Source organism: Ipomoea nil, unplaced genomic scaffold (genome assembly GCF_001879475.1).
Source record: "Ipomoea nil cultivar Tokyo-kokei standard unplaced genomic scaffold, Asagao_1.1 scaffold0758, whole genome shotgun sequence".
NCBI lineage: Eukaryota > Viridiplantae > Streptophyta > Magnoliopsida > Solanales > Convolvulaceae > Ipomoea > Ipomoea nil.
Genome location: NW_017617186.1, coordinates 263,721 through 275,000, shown reverse-complemented (window position 1 = coordinate 275,000; position 11,280 = coordinate 263,721).

Here is an 11,280-nt window from a genome sequence, read left to right as displayed (position 1 = left end):
CGATAAAAAGAGATTATGGAAAGTAATTGACTTACCTACACATCATTCAATTGGTGAGAGACCCCCTCCCCCCACACCCCCGCCACCCTTCATTGATCTAGATTATGGAAGCTTTGTTGAATTATTTTTTAATTGAAATTTGCATCGAAGAATTATGTTGATGAAGGTTTTGGTGGCATCATGTCAACGGTCAAGTCCGTCATATAAAATATAAGAGCTAATACTCAATATAATCCTCGACTATAGTGATTTTATTCAATTTAGTCTTAAATGATTTTTTGTGTTCAATTTAATCATTGATTTTGATGGTTTAACACAATTTAGTCCTTTATTAAATTTTTTGTTAGTTGACGGTTAGAAATAAGGTGTTAATGGTAATTTCTCATCCTTCATCCCATTTTGGGATGATTCCTTCTTCTTCCCCTTATTAAATTCCACGTAAAAATGCAAATCTTCTTACCCAAATCAACTTTAACCCTAAATAAATAAATATTTGCCAACAATTTTTATTTTTATTTTTAATTTAGGTTTGAAGTTGATTTGGATACCAAGATTTGCATTTCTCCGTGGATCTTAATAAGAGGATGGGATGAAGGATGATAAATTACCATTAGGACCCTATTCCTAACAATCAACTAACATAATTTTTAACAAATGACTAAATTGTGTAAAACCATCAAAATCGAGAACTAAATTGACTACAAAATGTCATTTAGGACCAAATTGAGTAAACCACTATAGTCGAAGACTATATTGGGTATTAACTCTAAATTCTAAAATATAAGTAGATTACTTGATAATTGGGGAGCAACTTTCAACCGAGTTGGTTGGCAGCTTGAATTGGTAACTATAAAATTTCAAGTTCAACTCTTTATGAGAAATGTATATAGTCTTCTCGGTTTGAGTCGATCAGCTATGGACAATCTAGATTGATTCACTTTCTTATGGTCTTTTGTTGTCTAGGATCACAAGATAAGCTTCACCTAGAATTACACATTCAACTAGGTAAGTAAATTTTATTTTTATTACAAGTTAGGTACCTATTTGACCAATTTTTTTTAGAAAAAAAAAAAAAGTTTATGCTCCAAATTGTATGAAATGAACCGAATATATGTAGGACCTAAATTCAATAAAACGTGGCAGGCCAGTAGAGCATAATGAAGTCAAAGTCGATCCACGGATCCTTACACAATATATAATGGAGGTCGGCAAGGATATGATGCTACAAATAAAATTCTTCACATTCAAACCGTGCAGTGATTGCAATATAGAGTCTTGTACAAGGCTGAAGCTAAGGTCAGAACTCAGAAGACATCCTTTTGGGCTAGCTTTACATGCAAGTTTTATTCCATTCACTACGTATACCGTCCACCACGGCGCACGTAGTAGTGTAATACTGTGCGCCTCGCGCCTTCCAAAACGATGTCGTTTTGTTAAGTTGTTCAAAAAAAAAATTCTGTTTCGAATGCACATAAACTCATAACAGAATACACATAAACTCATAACAAAATGCACAAAATCTAACATAATACATAATACACAAACTTTTAACTGAATACACATAATGTGGTTTGGTTAACATAATACACATAAACTCTTAACTAAATACACAGAAACTCATAACACAATACATATAAATTTTTAACTGAATACACATAATGAGGTTTGGTTAATATAATACACATAAACTCTTAACTGAATACACATAAACTCATAACACAATACACATAAACTTTTATCTGAATACACATAATGGGATTTGATCTGTTCGGACGGACGGAGTGACGTCAGCAAGAAATGTGCGCGTTTTGTGTTGGGCGCACATTGCTATATGGGTGTGGTGCGCGATATAAATTGCCATTCACTACCACGCAATGTGACTTTTTTTTTCAGTATTTAGTTTTTTTTTTTTCAGTATTTTGTTAAGTGTGAATATTTATTAATTGTTTTCAAAATTAAAGTGGAATTCCGTTTTTTTTTTTTTTAAAAAAAAAAAAAGAAAATTCAAAAGTGCACCAAATCAAAATTAAGTTGGAGAGCAGAGTTATGGGCAATTACACAAGTGGAGCTGAGTTTACATATACACTCTTAAGTAGTGATTATTAATTTTCCTTGTCATTTAAAATTAAGATAGAAACAAATTTGAAAGTAGGCAATAAGAGTCAAAATTACAAGGGAAAAGCTTGTGTAAACCATGTATGTGACACGGGTTGGATCGTAGACAATTTGGTGTGTAAGTATCATAATTTCAATCATAAGTATTATAATATTTACTATTAGTAACAATTAATTTATTTTGAATAGTCTCATAATTTCACATATAAATATTACAGAGTTGATTTCATGAATGATCCATTGACTATTAGCATTTACTAATTTTTATCTCCGACTTTTAATCGGACCATAAATGATCATTTGACTATTGACCTTCACCAATTTTCATCATCAACTTTTATTTGACCATAAATTGTCCGTTAACTACTGATTTTGTTCCAACTTTGGTCATACAGTAAAATATCTATTTAGTAAACATTAAATTTAAGGGTAATAATGTAAAAATTTGGTTATTCACATTCCCACTAATGATGAATCTAATGTATTACATTTATGAACTCAATTTTCTCATTTCAACAATAAGCCAATTTTTACATTATTACTCTTAACTTTAATGCTTACTAAATGGGTATTTAATTGGAGAAAAAATTGTAAATGTCAATAGTCAAGGGATTGACCGTATATGGTCTAATTGAAAGTCAAAGATAAAAATTGATAAATATCAATAGTCAAGGGATTATGTATGGAATTAGCTCCAATATTACAATATCTATTATAAGTAGCAGTTTCTTAATTTATTTATTTTTTAAATAAAGAAGCTAATTCATTAATCATAGGTTGAAACGTTTACAATAAAGATCGATGGAATGGTAAAACATTCTTTACAGTCAGACATAGAAACAACTTCCCTATCAATGCTATAAAAAAACTTCATTCGCAGACTGTTTCACAAATTTGAAGCTGAATTTTTTGGATGAACTTAAATTAAAGCTTCTTTAATAATTTGGTCAAATGTACCCAAGACTGAAGTAGCCGTTTATTTATTTCAAATTAGTATTAAATTTTTTATAATAAGTATTTAGATTCGACTTGTCTCATGAATTAAAATCCGTGAGAGGATTTCACACAAGTGTAACTCAAAGAGGCAAAGTACAAACATTTTCGCCTTAAAAATGCATACCTTTGCTAAGGACAAAAGCTCTTTAACTCTTTAGTAGTACACTTTTATATATTGCCTCATTCAAATTTTCTTATATAAAAATTTCAGCTTATGTAATTGGACTATAAAAGTATTTTTACTTAAAAAAAAAAAAAATCAATGTTTTATTCTCATTAAGTGAAATATGCCACATTCCTCATATTTCATAATTCCTTGTACTCAATCTGTAACATCATTGTTTGTCATAAACAAATCTTTAGTGGATCTTCATACATTGATTTTATAATTGTACCCCTCTTTCTTTTAGCATACCAAAATAGAAAAAAAATTTTAAAGCAAAAGTATAATTAAAATATTGAATTAACAAAACTCATATAATATATAAACTTTTTTTTAAAAAAAGTTAAACGTGTTTGATTCATGAAATATGTTGGAAATTGAATAGCATTTTCAAAAGGACCTTAGTACACTTTCCTTCATTTACCACTCACACAAACTCAGTCATTGAAATGACATTTGTAAAGAGTTGAAATTTGAAATAAAAAATTTTAAAAAAAATTAAGTACACAAAAGTAGGCACATAGGAAGTGGTAAAAATAGTGCAACTTTTGTGTGGGTGGAAAGTATTCCCTTTCAAAAATATATATATTTTAACTATCTTGTGATATGAGCTTAATTGTGCATATTTTTTGTGTTAATTTAGTAATATTTGTTGGGTTTAAGTTCATGAAATGGATACTTTAATTGCACATTCTCTTGTTTTATTATTTTGATATGGTTTACACTTGTTTTAAATGTTTTACGGTGTTTGTTAGTGTTTTGAATCCATTATAGGTCAAGTGCACGAGCAAGAGAAGTTCTAGGACAAGTTTGGAGCCAAAAGTGGACTGAAACACATGTACACAGAGGATTCGACACGTCGAGAATCAAACTGGACGTGTCGAACCAATCCAGTAGCATACGGTTCGAGCCTAGAGGACTCGACGCGACGAGTAATTCCAGTAGTCTCCCATGTTGATCCGCTGAAGGCTCGATACGTCGAGAAGTTGTTGTGCTGAAGCCGAATAAACGACGTCTCGGGCTCGACGCGTCGAGGCGGCATTTCAGTAGCTTCCTAATCTCGCGCGGGAATTTCCTATTTCATCCCCAGCTTGGTTCTCGCTATAAAAGGACGCCTTCCTCAAACCTAGATCAAATTATTTAGAGTTTTGGAGACAAGAAAAAGAGAATCAAGAGCCACAAGTTGTCTAGGGAAGCAAGAAGCAAGCTAGGGAGATTTGGGACAATCACTTGGTTTAATTCTTGTAATCTTTTAGATTACTTGTAAACTCTTTATATTTGTCATGTTGCATATTAGCCATGTGTGGCTAATTTACTTTAGAGATTCTTGGGTAAAAGTATTTATGAACCTGTTGCAATTGTGAGTATATTGTTGTTGCTAGTAGTTCAAGGAAATTACTTGTTTCGTAGCTTTATTTATGTCATAACGGGAGTTAGGCTTAATTGTGAGTACACACAATTGAACTTAACTGTTGCACCTTGGGAGATGACATATATGTTAGGGCGTTTAATTCTTGGTTATTGCACATCGGGAGATGGTAGTAGTTACGAATTTATTATGAATAATGCTTGTTCTTGCATTGTTGGGTATTTATATCACGGGAGTGAATATTCACTAGGGTTAGAGATTACGGGAGTAACTCTATACCATCTCTGCATTCTCACACTTGTTTAAACTCAGATTTAATATTGTTTATAATATTGGCACTATGTGATTAAATACTTGAATTCCAAGAATCTCATTCTTTCTCTATTACTTTCACAACCCTGTTATTTTGCTTTATTTTAATTATTTTATGCAACCATCCGTATTAATCATTAGGATTAGTTTCATAAGAATAGATTAGTAGCTAGTGCTTGATGTGCCATGTGGATCGATTGATAATCCGGGTAATTATATTTGTTTGTCAAATTATACCGCAACCACCTTGAAAGCAATAATTTGTGAGACTATTTGACTTATTTTTCATTAATATCTTTTTAAGGATCCAGTAAAGCACTAGCAGGCTAGGTGCCATGTTAGTGCTGACATAATATAGACGCACATATTTGAAAGTTGATTGGCTTTGCCCCGTCATTCATATACTCAATACGTAATACTCCGTACTTGATAACATTCCCCACTAAGAAAAAAAATATTAAAACTTAAAAGGCAAAAAGAGAAACAATAAAGAAATAAACTATATTTTACAATCTTTTACATGATTTAAAATAAAACTTTTAAAAATGGTAATCAATCACCAATTAACCATTCACTTAAAAAAAATTAAGGGAAAATGACACTTTTTCCCCTTGAGTTATATACTTATAGCATTTTTCCCCCCTCAATTATTTAGGTAAGCACATTAGCCCCTTCAATTATTCTAAAAGTGGTGATTTTTCCTCCTAATATATTAAATTGACATTTATACCCTTAAAATAAACATTTTATTTATTTTACTTCTCCAACAAATTATTGCGTATACGTAGGGATGACCACGATTCGGTTCGAACTGAATCGGACACTATAGCAATCGAATTAAAAGTTTCCGGTTATGATTCAGATCTAGAACCCAATATTTGAATTTCAATTTATTAAAATTATGAATCAAAGAAATTGGATCCTGAACCGTGAACCAGTGGTTCCAGACCCGATTCGCGATTTTGAACCGTTTTTATTTTAAAATTTTATTTTTATTTTAAAAATAATCTAAATTCAACAATAAATGTATTTTATTTTTTCAGTTCGGAACATGAACCGTCCGTTCCGGGATTTTAATAAACTCTAAATATCGAGTTTCGATTCTAAATTGTAATTGGAATATTTCGGTTTGGTTGCTATAGTGTTTATTTTGTTTGAACCAAATTATGGTCATAATTTGTTGGAGAAGAAAAATAAATAAAATATTTATTTTAAGGGTAAATATGTCCATTTAACATTTTAGGGAGAAAAACAGCCACTTAAATAATTGAGGGGAAAAAAGTGTCTATAAGTATATAACTCAGGGAGAAAAAGTGCAATTTTCCCAAAAATTAATTAATAAATTTTTCTTTTACTAATTAATAATCAGGGTATCAAACTACTAGAATAATGGATCTAAACTAGTTAAATAGATTATTATGAATCAATACAATAAATGTTTCAAAATCTAGTCCAGACTACAACAAAGCACATTGAGTTAGTTCATTGGTAACAACCCAAGAAAATCTACCAAGAAGTGGTCTTACCCCAACTTCGACGACTCGATTCGAAGAACATTGCATAAACATAGCTATGAAGAGATGTGTCATTAATAACCATATTGTTTATGTTTGGATAGTGAGAACCGTACACCTTAATAGTGAAACAACTACTTCTAGGAGGCAATCTAACACTTAACTCAAGCAACAAGTAAGTTAATAGAATTATAATAAAACTAGCATTTTGTACGCACTATACACATAAATGAATGCCGAATATTAAAATATTAATAAATAAAAGTATTCAAAAATTTTCGTTCAAATTATATTTTACAATTCATTAAAGTTGTAAATATTTATTATCATATTGGAGAGATATAGAGGGGAAAAAAAGAGAGAGAATTTGTATTTTTATTTAATAATAATGTAAACAATTTTGATAAAATTAATACTTTGTATTTATAAAATAAATAAATCAAATCAAATCAAATAAATATCAATAATATTAAACTACTACCCACATATGTTTGTATATTTACACAAATAATATATGTATTACACGCACATACATAGTTTACCATTTATAAAAATTTAATTAAAATATAATCTACAATTAAACTTATAGTTTTATAAATTATAATAAAGTGATAATTGAAAAGTAAAAAAGATATGATAGATTCAGGTGCATGTTGTATGGTAATAGTGATGGAGTCATTAATATTAGAATTTATTAAATAGTACGAAGTAGAAAAATTATAACGGTGTAAAAATAATTTTGCCTAACGGAAATGTAATAGGGACAATTTTATCTAATAAAATTAAAATAAATAATATTTAATGTAAATTATATACTTTTTTAGCATCCAAAAAAGATTAAAAAAAAAAACAAGAATATAACATGGATTGTCTAATATAATATTTTTAGATTTCTTCATAAAAAATATAACCATTTTCCGTTATATCTCTTAAAGTTAATTGCTCATCATCGCCACCTAATCTATCTACTATATCTACTATCTACTATATTAATAAGAGCCCAAGAGAATTGTCGAAAATTTTTTATTCTCCATTTTAACATGGATATTATTATCTTTTTCATCTCACATTTTCCGTTAATATGAGCAAATTCATCATCCTCCCCATTTTCCGTTAGACAAAGGTTGTCACTAACAACATTAATTAATTAATTAATTATTTATTTATTTATTTATATCATTAGTTTGTGAGATGAAAAACACAATATTATACATATTAAAATGGAGAGTAAAATTTTCCGATAAGAATTGAACGAAAAATGTATCAAAAGGACCAAATTTGTCAAGAAAGTCATAATCGTGGACCAATTTTATAAATTTTAAAATTCGTGAATTAAAATTGATAATAACACTATACTTGTGGGATCAAAAGTACAAAAAACTCTAGATTACTAGTATTCGTGTCTGACCAATAAAATGTTGCGCGGCAGTACAAGTTTTTGTACGAAACGCCGATTGTCACCAAGAGTGACATATAAAATGGAATCCTTACACTTTACATCGTTGTCAAACGCTATGAGGACACGGCGATACCTATCTCTCTTCTTACTTTAATGCTCATTTTTATAGTGCTGTGTGGGCACACATTATTGTCATAATACTTTTCTCTTTTACTTTCTTTTTTCTTTTCTTAATAAATTATTGTGCAAACAACTAATCATATAACACCGTAAATATTTTTTATTTTAATGAGTTAGGCAATAAATTAAAGTTAGACAATGTGTTAATCCTCTTCGATTCGATAAGACTTGAATGCATTTATATTGCACATAATTAACCTTACACCATTTTTTTTTTTTTTTTTTTTTTTTTACATCAGAGAGGAGGGGATACCCGAGAAAGGAGCTAGTTAGCATCGCTGCTAGCCCACATCACACGAAGGCTATTTTTGCCAATAATTTCCTCAATGCCAGGGGGCACCAACCAAGATCCTTCCAGTTTCCATTGAGATTCACAGCCATATTTGCCAAGGCATCAACACTTTCGTTTTGCTCCCTGTGTATGCTCCTTAAAGACACACTCCAGTTTCTGGCTAGCCACATTCTGATATTCTCAATATGTTCATTGATAGGTCCTCTCAAGGGAGCGAAAGTTTTTCATGATCCACTTCACAACAGTTTCCGCGTCTGATTGGACTTCAAGATCTCTAATGCCTTTTTCCCAAGCCCACTAAAGGCCTTTTAGAATAGCTTGAGCTTCTACAATGGTCGCATCTGCAAAATTTGTTTTCCTGCAGAAGCCGCCCATCCATTCTCCATCTGTACGTCTGAGAATTCCTCCAACACCTACCCTTAGGGAAGTTGGCTTTACACTCGCATCAACATTTAGAGTCCAGGTGTGATTCATAGTCGGGCGCCAATGTGGGTTGACAGTGTTATCCATATTAGCAAGTTTACCGCTATCATTAGTAGTCAAATTAGACACATCATTTGTGAATCTAACCGTAGCATTAGTCCCAGTATTAGCATCAACAAAGTTACTAAGTGTTGGCAAACTGCTTTGAGAAACAAGAGTAAGACCATTTTGAGCATAATGGTTTCTACTAGCAGTCTCATTCCCACGACCAATGGAGCGCTGGAAGCTGGGGCAAGACCATCGCTTAGGGGCCTTCGAATTGAGTCCAAGTCAGACGAAACAGCAGCCGCCACCACCTCGAGACCAACGCCACCAACCGTTTTAAACTCCTCAGGTCGCTGAAGACTCGCCGACAACGAACCAAATCCTAGAAATTCCGGCGATCGCTGATTTACAATCTGAGTAGCGGAGGTTGATCGAGACGCATCCCTGGCCTCATCCATGGCTTCTGATGGTCCATGCAAGGACTCAAACACCAGAGAAGCCTCTAACGACGAGTTCTGGATCGCGACATGAGACGTCGCAGAAGGCCGTCGATAATGAAATTGTTGATGGCGATAATGTTCTGAGGAGAGATGAGGCCTTGGGAGGGTCGCAGGGCAGCATTGCCGGCTTGGAAGCGCTTGATCGCTGAAGAAGACAACAAAGACGCGGAAATGGCAGACTGGGCGGAGAAAAAGGAAGAAATAGGCTTATTATGTTCAAGGCTATGTAAAATTTCAATTATACCCATGGTTTAAACGGAGTTAAACTGATGGTCTCACAGAATGACTAAATCGACTAAGGGTCGAATAATTGAGGGACCAATTCTGTCCAAATTAATAAATAGGGATGATATTGCATTTTGACTACTAATTGAGGGACCAAAAGTGTGATTTCCCCTTAATTACATTTATACTTTATATTACACCAAAAAACCAAACTTAAAATACAATACCTATCACTGCCTAGTTGGCGTTGCACTATGTGATATCATAGTGAAATTCACCGTACGTACAACTCACCTATAGTCCCATTACCTGCTTTTTATTTTTAATTTTTTAAATATTTTGTTCATAACGGCAAATTACATTAGTCTTCTATTTATACAATTTAAAAATAACAATTTTGACTAATTAAATATTAATAAAAATTTCAAACTCAACGCTACAATTAAATTAAATTCTTTAAATCTATCAACCAACGTCCTCTAAGTAAATTGCACAAAAAGTCCAACAAAAGAAAAAACTACACTTCTAAAACACATAATAAACTCATAGAGTTCTTTGATTGCCCGAGCTCTACTTCAACCATAAAAATAATAATAATTATGTAACTCAACCATATAAATAATGATAATTACGTGGTTGTTTAATTTTGTATAGAGTTTAACTATTCTCTTTCTAATAATGGTATTTTGGTATAATGACATTAACATCCTGGGCACCCTTGATGAGACTGGCTACGCTTGCACCTTCTTCTTCATATTCTGATATATTTATTAATTATCATGAATTAACCCACCGACCTATGTTAAAAAAAATATTTATTAATTAAATACAAAAAGAATTAATCACAAATGTATTATCACATAATAGATATAATCTAGAAAGAAATGTAACATCAATCTTCAGTTATAAACAAAATTTATAGAACCAAAGGTGACCATAGAAATGCGGATATATGGAGCAGATGTTGACTCTTGTTTTTAAAATAAGATGAAATAAATCAAAGATTTTTTGTTTTTTCTTCTTCAAATAAAGATGCAATAAAGTAAGACGTAAAGTCGTAAACGATGAAACCACAAAGCAATTTGCAATAAATTTTGTTTTATAAAAGAGGACAAAGAAAGGACCATGATATGACCAAAAAGAAGAAAGCTCTGTCCGGTTTTAATATTCTATCCATGTATTCTACACTAACCCATAGATAGAAATTGATGAATGAATGATTCCGTATTGGTACGGCCGACACACGTCCACTACTCTCAACTAATATACCTTTTTCAACACATTTTGTTAGAGTAATACTACATGGTAAATTCTTGTTCGTTGATATACTAAATGTTGATTTGTAATTTAGGATCTAATTTTCACTGAGTTATTCACTTAAAGGATGCACAATTAATTTTACTCAATTAATCATATCCATAGCGAGGGGATTGTAATTTATACATGTAAATTATCTTGCGACGCACTACTTGAATACTCAGGTTCTATATTTCGAATTCTCTCTTTGTGTGGTCCAATAGATCATAGAATCTGGTCTTGATAGGTCCTTCATCTCTAGGAATTAAGTTATTATTGTTTGCCCGCACGGACTTAGCTCAATAGTTCAGTTGACAGCATTTGAGAGAAGAGAGCAAAGTTCAAACCTCGGCGGTTCCAAATGTTATGTGGGACCCTTATGAATATCTGTTATTTTATTCTCAAATTTCAGGATTTAAAATAATTTATAAAGAATAAAAATACCTGCCAT